This window comes from Dromiciops gliroides, chromosome 1 (assembly GCF_019393635.1).
Source record: "Dromiciops gliroides isolate mDroGli1 chromosome 1, mDroGli1.pri, whole genome shotgun sequence".
In the NCBI taxonomy this organism is placed as follows: Eukaryota; Metazoa; Chordata; class Mammalia; order Microbiotheria; family Microbiotheriidae; genus Dromiciops; species Dromiciops gliroides.
Genome location: NC_057861.1, coordinates 97254071 through 97274038, shown reverse-complemented (window position 1 = coordinate 97274038; position 19968 = coordinate 97254071). Strand labels below are relative to the sequence as shown.

Genomic DNA, 19968 nt, shown 5'->3' with positions numbered 1-19968 from the left:
GCAGCTTCCAGACTCTGCACTGTGACTGACAGATTTGGCCATCGGGTTGTGGAATGTTAGAACTGAAAGGACCTTTAGAGACCATCTTGTTCCACCTGCTCAGAGATATGAAGTAACTCGCCTTAGGCCACACAGGTGGCTAGTGAAAGAGTGAGTTACTGGTAGCACCCAGGCCTGCTAGCTCCTGGCTTACTCAACATTCATTGACCATTAGTAGTTCACTTACTTTATCCCTGCCCCATCAGGCTTCTTTCCCATAATCATTTCACTAAAGCTAAATTGTCTTAGAGGGTTTTGTTTCTTTTTTTTTTTTTTTAGTGAGGCAATTGGGGTTAAGTGACTTGCCTAGGGTCACACAGCTAGTAAGTGTTAAGTGTCTGAGGCCAGATTTGAACTCAGGTACTCCTGGCTCCAGGGCCAGTGCTCTATCCACTGCTCCATCTAGCTGCCCCATCGGTTTTGTTTTAAGAAAAAGGCTAAGTATGTCTCAATCATCCTGATAGTTGTAACCAGTAACTGTCTGTAGAACCCCAAATCATAGAACATAAGAGCTGGGAATGACTTTAGACCATAGAATGCTAGAAAACAAAATATCATGGCAGGAGGCAACCAGGATGCCAGGGACGTTAGAAGAAGTGAGTTCAAATTCTGGCTTTAACACAATAGTAAGTTATATAAGTTTAAGCAATTGAGTTAGCCTTTCTGGACCTTAGTTTCCTCATTTGTAAAATAAGTAATTTGGAAGAGGTGGCTGGCAATGGTAACAGGGGATCAGGGTAGGCATGGGTGTGAAGATAACCAAGAACAACTCCTGCTCGCTCATAGCTTATAGTATGGCAGAAAAGATAAGGCATGTACACAAGCAACTCTCGCACAAATTAGACTAGGGAACATTCATTAGAAGGGCAGACGCTGACCTTCACTAGTTCAGATGGGGAGGGATTACATCTTTCTCATTTCTGGGTATCTAAGTCTGCTACTCTCAGACTGAAGTGGCAAAGTATACATTGGTTTTTCATATGCAAGTCATTCTGAAACCCTGCTTGCAATTTCTGAAGTCAAAATAAAAGCAGGAAGACTGTTTCTATACTTAAAAAGTGGAAACTTTTGTTCAGGCTGTCAAACAATGTTGATTTTTAAGTTCCCCCTTACTTACAGAACACTGTCCCAGGGATTGTGGGATGGGAGGAAGACAATACTTGTGAAAGACTAGGTTCCTGTTCTGAAGGAAGCTGTATGTAGCTTGACGGGGAAGAAAAAACAGCCAATTCATGGGATTGTCTGAGTTGTTCTAGGAGGCAGATCCATCTCTCTGGACTTGTGTCCTTTGTAAAATGAGTGTTAAGACTAGATCACCTCCAAAGCCCTATTTGGCTCTGATATTCTGTGGATTAATGAATCTATAGAGAGACAGGATGGCTTAGTAGCAGAAGGCTGGCCTTAAAAAGATCCCATTTTAAGTCCTTCCTCTGATAAATACTAGTAGAATGACCACAGGCAAGTCATTTGGGCAGCTAGATGGTGCAATGGATAGAGCATTGGGTTTGGAGTCAGGAAGACCTGAGCTCAAATCCAGCCTCAGACACAGACTAGCTGTGTGACCCTGGGCAAGTCACTTAACCTCTATTTGCTTCAGTTTCCTCATCTGTAAAATGAGGATAATAATAGCACTTACCTCTTAGGGTTCTTATGAAAATTAAATGAGATAATAATTGTAAAGCACTTAGCATAGTGTCTGGCACATAGTAAATACTATATAATGTTAGCTATTATTATTTAATCTCTCAGTGCTTTGAGTAACTTTCTTTTTTTCTCTCCTCTCCTCTTCTCTACCTTGCCTTCCTTTCCCTCTCTTTTTCTTCCCTTCCCTTCCATTCCCTTCACTTCCCTTTCCTTCCCTTTCCTTCCCTTTCCTTCCCTTTCCTTTCCTTTCCTTTCCTTTCCTTTCCTTTCCTTTCCTTTCCTTTCCTTTCCTTTCCTTTCCTTTCCTTTCCTTTCCTTTCCTTTCCTTTCCTTTCCTTTCCTTTCCTTTCCTTTCCTTTCCTTTCCTTTCCTTTCCTTTCCTTTCCTTTCCTTTCCTTTCCTTTCCTTTCCTATTCTCCACTCCTCTTTCTTCCCTTCCCTCCCCTTCCTTTCTCTTCCCCAATCTTCCCTTCCTTTTCTCTACCTTTCTTTCTTTTCCTTTCCCCTCCCTTCCCTTCCCCACTCTTCCCTTCCTAACTGGGTCTCTCTATCTCTCTCTAAGCCACCATATATGGGCCTTATCCTACTCCTGACCATCACAGAAACTTTGACCTGCTCTGTTTACCACCCAGACCAGTTCACCCCTCCTTAGGCAGTCTCGTGGTCCCCTGCTCCAGGGTAATCACCTCCTGGTACCAGATTTAGCCCAGACACCTGATTAGCTTTAATTCTATGGCAGATAAAAACTCCTGAGCTCATATGATCCACCAGACCAACGGTGTGCCTCCCCACATCTGACCTGAAGCAGCTTTCCTTAAGACTAAACTATAGAGGGCAGCTAGGTGGCGCAGTGGATAAAGCACCGATCCTGAATTCAGAAGGACCTGAGTTCAAATCCAGCCTCAGACACTTGACATTTACCAGCTGTGTGACCCTGGGCAAGTCACTTAACCCTCATTGCCCTGCCCCTCCCCCGAAACAAAAACAAAAACAAACAAAAAAAAAGACTAAACTATAGATGAATTACCAGTTTGAATAGATTGAAGGAAATTCCACACTAAGAGTTCCTATCATTGATGAAATCACAGGTCTAAATTTTTTAAAAATTATAACTAGTAATTACAGTAGAAAAACTATCAAGTTACCATTTTAAATATAACTCAGGTCAAATTATGCACCCCAATCAATCAACAAGCATTCATTAAGCACTTTCTTTGTGTTGGGCACTATGCTAAATGCTGAGGATTCAAAGAAAGAGCAAAAATAGTCCCTACTCTCAAGGAGTTTACATTTTTTTCCCCAGGGCAATGAGAGTTAAGTGACTTTCCCAGGGTCACATAGCTAGTAAGAGTCAAGTGTCTGAGTTTGGATTTGAACTCAGGTCCTCCTGAATGCAGGGCCAGTATTTTATCCACTGTGCCATCTAGCCACCCCCAAGGAGTTTACATCTTAATGGGGATGGAAGGAGTAGAGGGAAGATAGCATCTTAAAATCATAACGCACAAGATAAATACAAAGTAGAAGGAGGATAATGTTGAGGGGACAATGGCACTGGAGTCCAGTCTGGCGAACAGGAAGAGCCTGTTAGAGGAAGTGCCCCTTGAACTGAGTGTTAAAGGAGCCTGAGTAAGAGATCAGAAGGGAGAGCATTCTAGGGGAATAGCCAGTGAGAGGGGGCAGGATATGGAGTATCATGTGGGAGGTACAACAAATAGGCCAGTCGGGTTGGATCATAGAGTTCATGGAGGGGAGTAAAGTTTAAGAGGATTGGAAACGTAAGGAGGTCCCAAGACACCTAGAAAAGGACTGATGGGGCAATATTAGTTTATCTGGTAAAGGTTATTCCTCTTACTCATAATCAGTCTTACAAATGGGGATTCCAGTGGATTCTGAGAAAGAAGACTGGGAAAAGTCAATGACATTAGAATGACTTGAGGCATGTGGGACTGGGGCTGGGGCTGGGAAAACTTGTGGATGATGGAAGTTTTAGGCTGAAAGATGTGGTCAATGAAGAGAAACTAAGAGAGCGCCTTAGCCAAGAGGAAGTGCATGGACAATTGGATTAGAAGCAAGAGAAGTTAAAAGGGTATGACCTGTAGGATGTCTGTGACTTCAAGCAAGTCACTTGGTTTCTCTGGTCCGCAACTCCTCTTCTGCAAAATGAAGAGGTTGGGCCAGATGACCTCTCAGACCTGTTCTAGCTCTCAATCTCTGTTTCTATCATTCCTCTGCCCTTTTCCATTTCTGCCCATTCACACGGGCAATCCCCCATGCCTGGAGCACATTCCTTCCTCATCTTAGTTATTTAAATGCCTTCTCTATTTTCAAAAGACCCATCTTCAGTGTCACCTTCTTCCCTCCCAGAGTTCTTTCTCTTTTTCTCACATTTTCCTGGTGCACTTTGTCTGGATTCCTCCTTTGCCCCAAACACAAACTATTCTCATACTCCCATATCCATCAGACTGAAAGTCTCTAGTGGATAGGAACTATATTGTTGATGATGTAGCCCTAAAATTTAGTACAGCACCTAGAACATTGTGAATGATTGATAAACACAGCATGGTGTAGCCGAAAGAGTTCTGGGTTTGGAGTAAGACAACCTGGATTTGGATCCTAGATCTGCTGCTTAATACCTTAACCCTACTTAGAACATGGGTGTCTTAGAGAAAAAGCAGGGCCTACTAGGAAAATCTGTATTATATAGGCAACTTATTTATACACTTATTGGTAGATGTGTGTCAGATATTCTCGAGCTGGGAGCTTATCTTGTCATATGATTCAATTCAATGAACATTTTTATTAAGCACCTACGATACACAAGCATTGAGCTAGATACTAGGAATACAAAGAAAATTATATATAATTATAATATAATATATAGTATAATATATAAAATATAATTATTTCTCTAGAAGCTATCTAATTTGATATACTGATTTGACAGATGGGCAAACTGGGGCCCAGAGATATTAAATGCCTTACCCATGATCATGCAGGTAGATAAACTTTCCTTAAATACAGTTTTGATCATGTCACTCCCTACTCAAATGCCCTCAATGATTCTCTCCATTGTGTATAAGGATAAAGTCTGTCCTGACATCCCATTCTACTTTTTCAGCTTCACCTATGACTGTTCTCCTACATAAATCTTCTACTTAAGTCAGGCTATTTAATTTTTTCCCTCATCTTCCACTCCAATGCATAGATCTTGGACCTTCCTACATCTATGCCTTTGCTCACTCAGAACCTCCCCTCTGGAATGCTTTCTCCCCTGAAGACTGATGTCTCAAAAATATCAACCCTGAGGCCCATCTTAAATTCTACCTTTTCCATAAAGCCTTTTGAAATCCTACCCATTCCTTAAAACTTAAAACTTCAACTACCACCTTTTCTATGCATCCTTCCCTTATCCCTTTAATTGAAAATGGGTAATTCCATTTAAATTCAGGTTTAAGGGAAGCTAGGTGGCATAGTGGTCGAGCACTAACCCTAGAGTCAGAAGGACCTGAGTTCAAATTTGGCCTCAGATACTTCTTAGCTGTGTGACCCTGGGCAAGTCATTTAACCCTGTTTGCCTTATTTTCCTCATCTGTAAAAAGAGATGGAGGGGGTGGCTAGGTGGCGCAGTGGATAAAGCACCAGCCCTGGATTCAGGAGTACCTGAGTTCAAATCCGGCCTCAGACACTTGACACTTACTAGCTGTGTGACCCTGGGCAAGTCACTTAACCCCCATTGCCCCACAAAAAAAAAAACCAAACAAAAACAAAAAAAAACCCAACCAAACAAACAAAAAGATATGGAGAAGGAAATAGCAAAACACTCCAGTATTTTTCTCAAGAAAACCCAAAACAATTCATCAACAACAATAATACAATTGAAATTCAAACTATCAGCAAGGTTCTGTTTGAGGTATAGGGGAGACACTGATGCATTTAAAAAATAGTCCCTGCCATCATGCATTTATATAAGTCTCATAAATATTACTTTCCTTTATATCTTTATCATGTTCCATTTCACACCCCACACTAGACTGAGCTACATGAGGACAGTGACCACATCTTGTTTATTTTTGCATCTCCTCTTTGAACATGCTTAGCGTTAGGCACAGGCACATGACCTCACTGGACAGACTAGCACTAAATAAATACTTGTCTGGGTTGAGTTAAAATGGATTTGGGTTGAGTTAAACTGAAGCCTTCTCTAAAGAAACAATGTTTAGGATTGGAAAAAAACTCACTGAATAGAGCACTGGATCTGAAGTCAGGAAGACTCAAGTTCAAATCCACACTAGCTATGTGATCCTGGGCAAGTCACTTAAGCTTTCTTTACCTCAGTTTCCTCAACTGTAAAAATGGTGATAATAAAGCACCTACCTCCCAGGGTTCCTGTGAGGATCAAATGAGATAATATTGTTAAGTATTTTACACAGTTCCTGGCACATAGTAGGTGCTTAATAAATGTTGGTTTTGCTGATTTTTTTTTCTCTCTGGGCATGGTAATACCTCTGTTGTTGTGGTATCCCCTGGAGGGACTCAATTCACTTACAGGGCGGAGACAAAGATGACAAAATCACAGAGAATTTGTGCTGCACCAACCAACAGACCATGCTCTTGGAGTAAGGAGAGGAAGGTCAAGAAAACATATGTTTCATTTGCCTAGTGCTTATAGTTTGTACAGTATTGCATAATTGCATTTTGCTTTCATCTTTCTGAATTGCTCAACTGCCTTACAGAGCCCCAGAGTCAGTCAGATTAGATTGTACTGTGTCCAGCTTACACATAAGTTGACAAAGAGGTCAGCTCATTTCTGAGAAATCACAGCCCTTTACAAAATCTCACTTTGTATAATGGCTTTCCCTTTACATATAATTACATTAAAGGCATTCATTTATATTAGACAATTGCAGAAGTGAAAGAGACCTCAGAGGTTACCTGTTCCAACTCCTATCTGAGCTGAAACTCTTTACAACATCCCTGACATATAGTCATCCATTTTCTACTTGATTCATTTGCCCCCAAGAAAGACACAGGCCCAGGGTCAGTAAGGTTATATCTCAGCTGTGCCCTAGGTTATGAGAGTTGACAGTGAGGTCAGCTAGATTTCCCAGAGATCACTGTCTTTCAGAACAGAACTCTCCCTATTCATTTCCTCTTGATGTATTACCACATACAAGAAAATTCATTGAATTGTATCATAGAATCTCAAAATTGTGGAAGACCTCAAGGGAAGGAATCTCCTCAACGACCGCTCTGACCAGTGATCACCCAGCTTGTCTTGAAGCCCTCCCATGATGGGGAACTCACTGGGTTCCCAAATGGCCCGTTCATTCTACTTTTGGACAGAAATAGCCACCAGACAAACTATTCCTTTACCTACATCTTTTTTTTGTATTTTTGTTTTTTCATGGGGCAATGGGGGTTAAGTGACTTGCCCAGGGTCACACAGCTAGTAAGTGTCAAATGTCTGAGGCGGGATTTGAACTCAGGTACTCCTGAATCCAGGGCCGGTGCTTTATCCACTGTACCACCTAGCTGCCCCAACCTACATCTTTTTTTAAAAAAAAATAGATTTTTATGGAGATGTTTTGTTTTTCATTGCCTAGATTCCCTCCCCCATCTCCAATACACATCAATATGTCTTCTGGGTCCTCCTTAAAATCTGACAAAGTTGCCCAAAGTATTGAGAACAAAGTCATATCCCAGGTACCTCCACCATTGTAGGTTGTAAAAAAAAAGTTGTTACTTATTAATAATAAAAGCTAACACTTATATGGCACTTTTAGGTTTGTGAAGCACTTTATATATAGTATCTCATTTGACCCTTACAACGATCCTGGGAAGTTGGCACTATTATTATTTTATTGTACAGATGAAGAAACTGAGGCTAATAGAGTTTAAGTAACTTGCCCAGAGTCAGATATATAATAAAGTGTGAAGCATAATTCAAACTCCAAGTGCAGCACCCTATCTACTGTGCTACCTAGCTATGAGTTGTTAGGACCTTCTTCTAAATATTGCTTTATTTTTATTTTGTATATATTTTATTTTATATTATTTAGTCAGTCATGTCTAACTCTTTGTGACCTCATTTAGGATTTTCTTGGAAAAGATAATGGAATAGATTAGCATTTCCTTCTCCAGATCCTTTTACAGATAAGGAAACTGAGGCAAATAGGGTTAAGTGACTTGCCCAGGGTCATACAGTTAATAAACGTCTGAGACCAGATTTGTACTCAGCTCTTCCTGTCCCCAAACCTGGCACTCTATCCACTGTGCCACTTAGCTTATTTGTATATATGTTGTTGTCCCCCTTCCCCAATAGAATGTAACTTCTTGAAGTAAAAACTATTATAAATTTTGTCCTTTTATCCCTATATTTCACATAAATTGCCTGGTACTCGGTAATTAATAAATGTTCATTGTATTAATGTACACTTTCTTCTGGGTCCCAAGGAAATGTACTAGACAGCCAGTGTAGGGGTCAGCAAATGACTGCCCATGGGCCAAATCCAGACAGCAGCCTGGTTTTTGTACACTAGTGAGCTAAGAATGATTTTTACATTTGTAAATGAAATTGTATTGTATTTTAAAAATATTAACAAAAACATTTTTAGCCCTCAGCGTTTTGGCTTCTCCTGGTCTAGTGGAAAGATCATAGAGCATCAAGTAAGGCGACCTGGTCCTCCCTTTACCATTCTCTAGCTTAGCCCTCTTTCCCTAACAGGATTGGGGTGAGGTTCACACAATGGCCCCTCAATAGGATCTGGGTAACTTGGCCTAAACCAAAATGACAGGCACTAAAAGTCTCCTCTTTCTTTAAGGCCCAGCTGAGGAGCTGCCTGATCCTTGAAGCTGCAATTGAGCTCTACCTCCTCACTTTTGTCCATAGCATTTTTTAATTGGTGCCTCTTTCCTGCTTTTGCTCAAATGAATTTGGGATAGCATCAGTCTGGATGTTCTCTCCCACCATGTAGATCTCAACCCACTCATAATTGCCAAGCCTGAGCAATATTTCTCTGTGCTCTTTCACCCTGTCCCATATACTGGAAACTTTGCTTTCTTCCAGACTTTGTGAGGATGCCAGTGGAGCATTCAGGGTACCTATCTGCCATCCCTCCCCTTTACCATGTGGCCAGTCCATCCTTTCCTAACATACAGCCAAGGGACAGAATGGTTAGAGAACTGGACCTGGAGTCAGAAGGAACTGAGTTCAAATCTGGCCCTAGTCACTTACTAGCTATGTGATCCTGGACAAGTCACTTAACCATTGCCTGCATCAGTTTCCTCATCTGTAGGGTAGAGATAATAACAGCCCCTACCTTCTGAGGTTATTGTGAGAATCAGATTAGATATTTGTCATATACTTTGCAAGCTTAAAGCGCTGTATGAGTACTAGCTAGTATTACTATCATACCTCTCTCAGGGAATAATCAGTCAGTCAATAAACATTTATTAAGTGCCTCTTATTTGTCCAGGTACTGTGTTAAATGCTTGGCTTATAGAAGACATAAAAGATAGTTCCTGCCCTCAAGCAGCTCATAGTCTAATGGGGGAGATGACAAGCCAAAAAAAAATGTACAAATCAAGCTACATATAGGATAAATAAAAAAAATAATTAACAGAGGGAAAGAACTAGAATTAGAATTAGAAAGGGGTTGGGAAAAGCTTCCTTTAGATGAGATTTTAGCTGCACTTGAAGGAAGTCGGAGAAGCCAGTAGGTGAAGAGTGAGGATGAAGAGCGTTGCACATATGGGGGACAGGCAGAGAAAGTCCCCAGGGCCAAGAGATGGAGTGTCTTTTTCATGGAAGAGCCAGGAGGCCAATGTCACTGGATCAAAGAGTACATGGGAGGGAGGGGAAGAGCAAGAAAATGGAAAAAGTCAGAGGAAGTTAGGTTACAAAGGGCTTTGATGAAAATAGAGAATGTTGTATTTGAACCTGAAGGCTATAGGGAACCACTGGAAGTAGGGGGGGATATGATTGGACCCCCATTTTAGGAAAATCACTTTAGTGGCTGAATAGTGAGAGGGAAGGGACTTAAGGCAGGCTGACCTACCAGGATGTTATTGCAATAATCCAGGTGTAAGGTGATGACAGTCTGCATCAGAGTGCTACACTGTTAGGAGATGTTGCAAAATTCACAGGCCTAAGCTACAGCTTGGATGCGGGGTGGGGATTAGAGACAGGGAGGAATCCAAAATGGCTCCTGTGTTGGGAGCCTAAGGAACTGAGAGGAAGGTGTTGCCCTCCATAGTAATAGGGAAAGTAGGAGGAAAAGAAGGTTTGGGGGAAAGATAATGAGCCATTTTGGACATGTTGAGTTTGAGATGTCTACTGGGCATCCAGTTTGACATGTCTGAAAGGCAAATGGAGATGTGAGAGTGGAGAGATTGAGGTAGAAAAAGTAGATTTGAGAATCATCAGTATAGAAATGATAATTAAATGCATGGGAGCTGACTGGATCACCAAGTGAAGTAGAAAGAGAAGAGGACCCAGAACCAAATCCTGTGAGACACTTATGGTCAGAGGATGTGACCTAGAGGAGGATCGAGCAAAGGAGTCCGATAGGGACTCATAGTCTTATAGGTAGAAAAAGACCTAGGAGAGAGTAGTGATCCAAAAACCTAGAGGACAAAAAGAATTTCAAAGAGAAGAGAGTGGTCAACAGAGTTGGACACTGCAGAGAGGTCAAGGAGAATAAGAATTGAGAAAAAGCCATTGGATTTGGCAACTAAGAAATCATTAGTAACTTTGGAGAGCAGTTTCGGTGGAATGCTAAGGTCAGAAGTAAGATCACAAGGGGTTAAGAAGAGAATAAGAGGAAATTGAAGATGCCTATTGTAGATGGTCTTTTCAAGGGGTTACACCACAGAGGACAGAAGAGATATAGGGTGATGGTGGGGGGGAATCAAGTAAAGGTTTTTTGAGGATGAGGGAGCATGGGCATGTTTGTAGGCCAGTCAAGAGACAGCTTCATGGGCTACTCTGCAGCTCACACTGTGATATTAATTTTTAATCCTGTGGAGACTTTTGTGTTCCACATCTCAAAACCAAAGGATAACACAAGTATTGTTATTTAAAAGGTAAAAACTTAAAATTAAATTTAAAATTAAAAAACTATTTAAAAAATTCTTTCCAGGATAAGTTTCAGGACATGAAAGGAGTTTTAAAAATTCTTTAAGGCAATCCAGCTTCCTCTCCTGCTTCTGTTTAATTCTGAACCTAATTCTCTATACTTATCACATTTTCATTTGCATTTTAGTAACCTGTGTTTCTCTTTTTATTTTCTTCCATTCAGTTATAATATTCTTCTGGAATCATTGGTCTGTGACTTATTTTATCAATCAGTCAATAAACATGTATTGAGTGCCTGCTCTGTATTAGCTACTCTGCTAAGCTCTGGGGATACAAAAAAAAAGGCAAAAGACAATTCCTGCTTTCAAGGAGCCCACAATCTAATGGGGGAGACAATAGTATCTCTAAGGGAAGTTAGTTCAGGATGTTATATACAAGTCTGAAATGTGTCAAAACACTTGAAGATTCAAGGATCCTTCCACATGTTAGTTTGGGAAAATACATTTAAAAGTATAAAGAATGACACAAAACCAGCATGTCATTAGGCTTTTCCAGCTCCAGAGGTCTGTAATGAATTAAGATTTCTCCACCATATTTCTCTCAAATACTCAAATGGCTCTGTGGCCTCATCAACTTGAAAGCTCCTTCCAATGACACAGAAAACAAACCATCCATCCCTGTCCATCTTAGATGAATTTGTCCATATCATCCCAGAAGTTCATCACAGAGGGGTCCACCTCATGTGCTGGAGGTCTTCCTCAATTTCTCCTGAAATCACAAGGGACACCAGTGGCAGACCACTAGGGTCATCTCCTGTGATCTCTTTGTTCTGTTGTTGTTGATATTGTTGTGGTTGCTATTGTTGCTGTTGTTATAAAATCCAAAGATATAGGGAAGAGTCTCAAAGGAGATCCTGAAATTAATTTCCAACAGTGACATCTCAAATCGCCATGCTGGGCAGGTGTGAAATCTACTGTCACATTCTCCTTCCCCATTGAGTCACGGCTAATTAGCCTGGACAATGCACAGAAGGGGACCAAAGCCTCTTCTTGTTCCGGATCTGAACTATTTAAGCTCCAGTAAAAATCACCTCTTAGCAAAATCCAATTTCATCATGAAATGTTACCCTGACTGGAAAGAATCTCATTCCTGTGTGTGTGTGTGTGTGTGTGTGTGTGTGTGTGATGATTCTTCTTCATTCTTTGCATGTTCCCTCCAGACAAGGTTAATGAGCTAGTGTGAGAAATTATACATGCCTACCCAAAACAAAAAGAAAGTGTCCTCATGATTTAATCAAACCAGTGTTTTATTTAGAAAGTTGCTTCTAGAACCAAGAGAAAGTTCACTGAGTGGCTCTGCATGGAGGAAAACAGAAGGTTTGGTCACTCCTGGGTCTCCTCACAGATTCTGATCCAAAAAGGAAGGCCGATTGCTGAAAATCTTGTTTATAGTGAGTGTTTCAACCTCAAATGTGCTTTGATTACAAGTGATACTGAGCAAAAACTATATTGAGTGGTGATGCCCACGGAAAATGGCTTCATGGAAGAATTGTGAACACATCTATAAAAAACAATGAGGAGGGAATCTTGTCCAGAATCTGAGGGTTGGGGATTAGGGGGTGTTGGTAGTGTCCAGGCTTGGTTCAGAGAAGTCTGATTTAGTGTCCAGCACATTCAGACCAAATAGCAGCAGGAACAAGGTTATTGTCACAGCTTGAACTCAATGACTACACAGTAGAATTGTGTTTTTGGAATGTGGACTGTTTTTTTCCCCTTGACCTTCACCTTTTTATCCGAAAACAGAACCAAAGAATTCTTCCATTTCAGCTCACAGAAGTTTCTTGTTTGTTTGTTTTTGGTGGTGGTAGTGGTGGTTGTCCTTTGGTCTTTTGTCTTTGGAAGGTTGGGGAATACTTCTTGTGGAGATTAAGTTTTAACTCATTTCCAAGAAAGGTTTGGCAAAATAATTATCCAAAAACATTGCCTTGGTTCTCCCCTCCTCCATTTCCCCTCTTGGTTCTCATGGTTGTGGTTGTTTTATGATTCAGTTCAACTCATTAAATGTGCTATTCAAATAGTGATGAATACTATGTGTGAGTCACTGAAATACAAACAGAAAAGCAAAATAGTTCCTGTCCTCAAAAAGCTTACATTCAGAAAGGTAGCCGGCCGTAGTGGACAGCTCCCATGGATTTAATGACTGTCTATAGTGATGATTTTCAAATCTGTCTTTTCTATTCCAATCTCTTTGCTGACCTCCACTCTCATATCTCCAACTGACATTCATACATCTCAAATTGAATGTCCAGTAGACATCTTAAACTTAATATGTTCAAAACAGACCTCTGACCCAGTAACATTAGCCTCCTGGCTGTCCTATGAACTAGACACTCCACAACTCAGCTCTGAGCATTTTCTCTGTCCCTTGTACCTGGAATGCTCTGTCTCCTCAAATCCAATTATTCCCTTCCCTGATGTCCTTTAAGTACTAACTAGTGGATAAAGCACTGGTTCCAGAGTCAGGAGGACCTGAGTTCAAATCTCAACTCAGACCCTTACTAGCTGTGTGACACTTAACCCCAATTGCCTTAAACATCCCAGGCCATCTTCAGTCATCATGATTCATATCTTGCCGCTGAACCCAGATAGCTCCGGAAGAGAGGGTGAGATTGGTAACCTGCATAGCCCTCCCTCACTTAAATCCAATTCACTGCAACTCATGACATCACCCTGATGTCATGGTCCTCTTTGAGAATGAAGGACAAACAACAACAAAATCCTACCTTCTATAGGAAGCCTCCTTTAACCCTTCTTAATTCTACTGCCTTCCTGATGTTAATTATTTCCTATGTATCCTATATGTAGTTCACTTTGTATATATTTGTTTGCATGCTCTCTCCACCTTTATATTGTAAGCACCTTTAGGGTAGGGACTGTCTTTTTCCCCTTTTTTGTATTTCTGGTGCTTAGCACAGTGTCTGGTACATAGTAAGCATGTAACGAATGTTTATTGATTGATAGAGTTCTAGACTTGAAGGCAGGACAACCTGGGTTGAAATCTTGTTTCAGACACTACAAGTGTGTACATCATGAACACATTATGCTCTATAGTTCAGTTACCTCATATGTAAAGGATGGGTAATAAAGGAAATATATGTGTACATATACTTATCTCACAGAATTGGGATGAAATTGGATTACATATATGTGTATATACATATATTTATATATACAAAAATGAACTTACAAATGCGCCATTAGTAGAAATAATAGTATTCAACTGGGGGCAGGGCAGACTGTAACATATCAACACAAATTTTAAAATATAGGATATTTTAAGGAAGGAGAGCCTCACTAACAACAAAGAGCATCAGGGAAGGTTTTATGGAGGAGGTAGCAGCTGGGCTGAGCTATTTATTCAATTCAACAAACATTTATTATAAGCCTACTATGTACAAAGTACTGTGCAAAGCCCAAAAATGCCCTAAGGAAGAGAGGAAAGGGAGAATGTCAGGGAAAGCCTACTGGAGGAATTAATACTGGGGTTCAACCTTTAAATCAAGACAAGCCTGGAAGAAAGATCAGGATTCTGAGAGGAGGTGATGAGGAGGGAATTCCTTTCAGGAACTGAAATGAGGGCTGATAGGGAGGTAGGGAGTAGAGATGGTTGGTGCAAATGAACAGAGGTGAGAGATAAAACAGCCTGGATGAATAAATAGTAGGTAGGGCAGGGGGGACCCAAGTGCATTCTCTCCCTGGCCATTGGTTTGCATCCTGTATCTTTGTAGCTTAGAGGACTAGGGGTTCTAGATTTGCAGTCAAGAAAGCAGACCTCAGACCTGACAGTCTCCCGGATCTTTTGTGTGATGTTGCACGATTTAACAAATTCCATTCAAGAAACATTTACATTGTCCTCCATCTGACCCAACAGTTTGGTCTTAAACAATTTTTTTAAATTTCTCTGAACCTTGGAGTCTTCATCTACAAATGAGGGGGTTGGAATAGCTGCTCTCTAACCTGCTTTCCAATTTATTGAGATTTGCTACTATTCAGTCATTTTCAGTCAAATCTGACCCTCCATGGCCCCATTTGGGGTCTTCTTTGTAAAGATGCTGGAGTGTTTTGCCATTTCCTTCTCCAGCTTATTTTACAGATGAGGAAACTGAGGCAAACAGGATGAAGTGATTTGCTCGGATTCAAGTGTCTGAGACTCAGACTTACTGAGATACACAAAAACAATGACAGAGTTGCTGTACTCAGAGATTTACAGTGTTACTGGAGAGATGAGATCTACACAGTAGCACCTACCACTCAGGGTTACAAGGCTCAAATGACTAAATACACACACACACACACACACACACACACACACATATACACACACACACATATATATACACACACACACATATATATAGTTTTTTGCCAATTTTAAACAATTATTAAAAAGCTAGTTCTAGTACATAATAAACAATTATAGCATTAAGTATGCCTACAGAATTAATATAATAATGTTCTCTGAGAAGAAATGTAAGCTTCTTGAGAACAAGGGTTACTTAGATTTTGCCTTTCTATCTCCAGGATCTATCATAGGGCCTGGTACCTAGTAGAAGCTTAATGAATGCTTGTTAAATTGGATTAATTAGCTTAAACTGAAGTATGATGATGGCAAAGAAGATATCCCCCCCGCCCAAAAGTGCTAAAGAAACCTAGTAAACTTGTCTCTGCAGTTTCTCCATCCTGAATTTAGGGGAAACAATTATATGAGGATCCTCTGTAGATTCTTTGGAAGAAGACTAATATAGAAAGTCAAGATGACAGAACTAGAGATATTTAGTTGGACAAAGAGAAATTGGGTAGCCTAAGATAGCTATTTCATATGTTTGTTGGGCCAAAACTTGAAAGAAAAAATAAGTTTGTCCTATGATTATATCCATCCAAAAATTCCTTTGGGAAATAGTGAGTTAACCAGAATTTGAAGTCTTGAAATAAAGATTTAATAAGATTCCCCCTCTATTTACTTCTCAAGAATGTGGTAGAAGGGATTTCTGTTCAAGGAGGCATTGGCCTAGATTACTTCTGAGGTCCTTCAAGCTCCAAGCTTTCATGATTTGGGATTAGTACAGTTCATATAGCTTCTCCATAAATGAATAGGACTGAACTTTGCTATATTTGCTATGAAACTGTGATTTCAACAATGTGGTCCTCCTTCCAATGATGCTACTCACAATAGGTCAAAACGTGTTGCCCAATATAACAACAGCAAAAAGAGAAGAGTGACATGGATCACCCTGCCTAGAAAGACAGTATTAGCAGTCACCCCAAATTATTTACAAAGGGATTCCCCTTTTGCATTTATGAAATAATTTCTACCAGGAAATGTACATATATTAGATACATAAATGAGAAAGAGGAGGAGGTGAACATTAAATCAAGAATATATAGATTAAATACCCTTTGGTATAAAAAAGGACTGTCACCTACTTAGAAGACATGCATGATGTTACTGGAGACTTTTTTTTAACTTGGCACATGTGACAAACTCCAATGTGACTGGAAAATTAGACATTTTTAATGCAAGAGATTTGAGGTATTTCTGACTGCCATGCATAAACAAGTAAGAGACTGGGAAAATTAGACATAATATTTGTGACAGGTGGAAAAAGTCATTTCCGTTAAGTCTGTAGGAACTTGGAGGACAGACTTGCTGGGTTAGCAGACTCATTTTTTTTTCATAGAGCTAAACTGAACTCAAATACACTTTCCACTTGTCAAGTTGAAGAACAGAATTATTTGGAAGGATTTCCAAGGAGACGAGGAATAGGAAATTGAAAATTCCTTTTTCTGTCTGGGCCTATACCTATAATGTGGACATGTGTCTTTCAGTCAATCAATAAACATTAATATGCACCTACTATGTGCCAAGCACTGTGATAAGTACTGAGCCAAACAAAGAAAGTTCAGAGACAGTCCCTGCCTATGAAGAACTCACAATTGAATGGGAGAGGCAACATACAAACAAATATGTACAAACAAGCTATATCCAGTACAAATGGGAAATAATCAATAGAAGGAATGCACTAGAATTTCAAGGGATTGGGAAAAGCTTCCTGTAGTAGGTGGGACTTTTAACTGATACTTGAAGGACAGAGAAGAAGAAGAAGAGCATTCTATACATAGAGGAGAGCCGGTGAAAATTCTCAGAGAATGATGACCATTTTGGCATTCCAAGTCTTCCATATTCTCAAGCCAACAAACTTTTCAACAATTCAGTTCACAAAATATTTACTGAACACTGTTTTGTGTCTTTATCCTTCCCTCTACTGAAGTCTTCTTCCGTGGCCTCATCATGAAGTAGAGGCAGACCTGAGCTCTCAAAGCTTGTACCAGCAACTACTCTGGGTCTTAGCTGAGCATCATCCCAGTAAAGTTCAGAGAGGTGCCTCACCAGGAACAAAGGGTCACTATTCATCGGGGATCTTATAGGGGCCATTCTTGTTCAGGTGTGAATTGGGCTGAGACCTCTGAGATCCCTAACATCACTGAGATTCTGTGTATTTGTGAGACCACCAAATGATCTGATCCAATCCAGCTTATTAAGTACCTATTATGTTCAGGGCACAGAGCTAAGCACTGGAGTGTTTGGGATTGGGCCAAAGAGAAAGGAGCTTATCTTATGTTTGGTGGTTAATTGTTTTGTCCATGGTGGTACGCACTGCCAATCTTGACTGAAGCACAAAATGTTAAAGCTCAAAAGAATTTAGAGATCATTTAATGACAGGGTTTTCAATCTGGGGTATATGAATAGATTTCAAGGGATCTGTGAATTTGGATGGGGAAACTACATTTTTATTTTCAGTAACATCTAAGTGTAATTGACAATAGGCAATAACCCATTCTGAGAAGAGACTCATCTGCTTCATTAGACTGCCAAAGGAGCCAAGGACCAGCCCCCCACTCCCACCCCCAAGAAAAGGTTGAGAACCGTGGGTCTAACACAATTCTATTTTGCAAATGAGTACACTGAGGCCCAGAATCTCAGCCAAGGTGAATAACAGGTATTTAGTGGCAAAGTAAGAACTCCAACCCACATCTTCTGACTGAGTCCAAGGCTTACCATCTGTCCTAGTGGAGGGTGTGTCTGGCTGATGAAATCACAAATCCTCGAAGTTTATTAGAGTCTTCTCAAACTTTTCTTGATTACATACTCTATACTTCAGTACACTTGCCATTCTCTGGTCTGTTACCACTCTGATCCCTCTCTTTCCTACTAATAGTAGCAGTTAAGTGACTTCCCCAGGCTCACTCAACTGAGCCAGTCTGAGGCCAGATTTAAACCCAGGTCTTCTTGATTCCAGGCTTTTGCTCTATCTACTCATGATGCTTCTACTCCCTGACTCCCATGAAAAAGAATGAGAAGAGAAACCCCAATACCTTTTCTGTATCACCCAAGTCCCATGAAATTTTATATTCAAAGAAACAGGAGAATTGGTGCAGGAACCAATAATTTTCACCAAGTACATATAGGGAAGCAAATATCTTTACTTTCTAAGGCTAATGCACCAAGATTAATGTTTTATCAATTACCATTGTCCCATTAAAGTATTGCCAAGATGTAAGAGTTAAAAATTATAGTAAAACTCTTTCTCTTATGAATTAAGATGGCAAAACATTTTAATTATGGGAACATTAAAGAGAGCAATAATAATACCATGGATTTAGGAAGTTAATTTAACTGAGTCACTTGGAATGAAATGGAAAAGTATTTTTAATAACCTATTAAAAGTTAGGTGCTAGGTATTAGAGACACAAAAACATAAATGAGGCAGTACCTGCCTTTAAGGAACTTATGTTCTAATAGGGAAACAGGGTATACAACACATATAGGGGAATAGTATTCAGGGGAGAGAGTTTCTATTTAGAAGAGGGAGATGTGAGATGACTAACGAATAGAGCTACTGGGCAGTACATTCTAAGACTTTCTATTATTCTGTTCCTTATCATTAAATTTATTTATCAAAAATATGTATTTAGGGGACAGCTAGGTGGCACAGCGGATAAAGCACCGGCCCTGGATTCAGGAGGACCTGAGTTCAAATCTGTACTCAGACACTTGACACTTACTAGCTGTGTGACTCTGGGCAAGTCACTTAACCTTCATTGCCCCACATATATACATACACACACATATACACACATACACACATGTATATATGTATATAATATATATTATATGTGTGTATATATGTATATGCATATATTTAGGGCCTACTATGTATCCAGCACTATGCTAGATTTTATGGGGAGATGGAGAAGAAAACATGACCTCTTCCTTTAAGGAGCTGGAATGACAAGATTAATCCAAAGGAAACCACAATAAACAGTAAATGACAAGCAATAATTAAGTGTGGTTCAGATGAAAAAAAAAATTGGATTTCAAAGGCAGGGAGATCTACTAGCATCAGAGAAGTAATTGAGGAAGACTTCATAATGGTGGTAGAGCTTGAACTTGCATTGGTTGGGGAAGATTTGGATAGGCTCAATTTAGTTTAATTCAATAAATATTTATTAAGTGAATACTAAGTTCTAGCCAATGTGCTAGTCACTAGGGATTAAAGGACAAAAACAAAACAGTCCTTGCCATTGCAGAGTTTACATTCTAATGGTTTAGGCACCCACCATATATAATGACACAGCAACATGTAAATGTAATAGAATGCAAAGGAATTTTAAGAAGGAGAGAGACAGGGTTGGGGGTGGGGGCGGAGGATCAGGAGTGGTTCTGTGAAGTTAGGTGGCAATTGAGCTGGGCTTTGAAGGAATCTAAGTATTCTAGTGTGGAAAGAGTAGTATTCTAGGAATGGAGAACCACCTGTTCAAAGATGTCAAGGAAGCTAGAGATAGAATGTTGCATATGGCCAATAACTAGCAGACCAGGTTGACCAAAAAAGAATGCATAAGATGCAGTCGTATCAAGTAAGACTTCAAAGGGAGATAGAAGTCAGATTATGAAGGTCTTTAAATATCAAATTGAGGATTTTGTATTTTTTCCTGGAAGCAATTGGCCTCCCATGGCTTTGATCCCCGTGTATGTCAATGAATTGCCTTTGCTCACTTCCCTGGACACAAATCTTCCCCTTACCTCTGATAGCCATCTCAGAACTGCAATTCTAGTACATGGACACCAGGTTCCACTGATTTTTTTCCTTC

General features: G+C 40.1%; 2 protein-coding genes across 2 annotated transcripts in view; one reads left to right on the top strand and one right to left on the bottom strand.

Annotated features, from left to right (window-relative positions):
• TG (thyroglobulin) overlaps window positions 1-19968 on the top strand; it is a 395662-nt gene that overhangs the window by 301462 nt on the left and 74232 nt on the right.
• The window catches only part of SLA (Src like adaptor), a 100086-nt gene that overhangs the window by 57599 nt on the left and 22519 nt on the right, over window positions 1-19968 (bottom strand).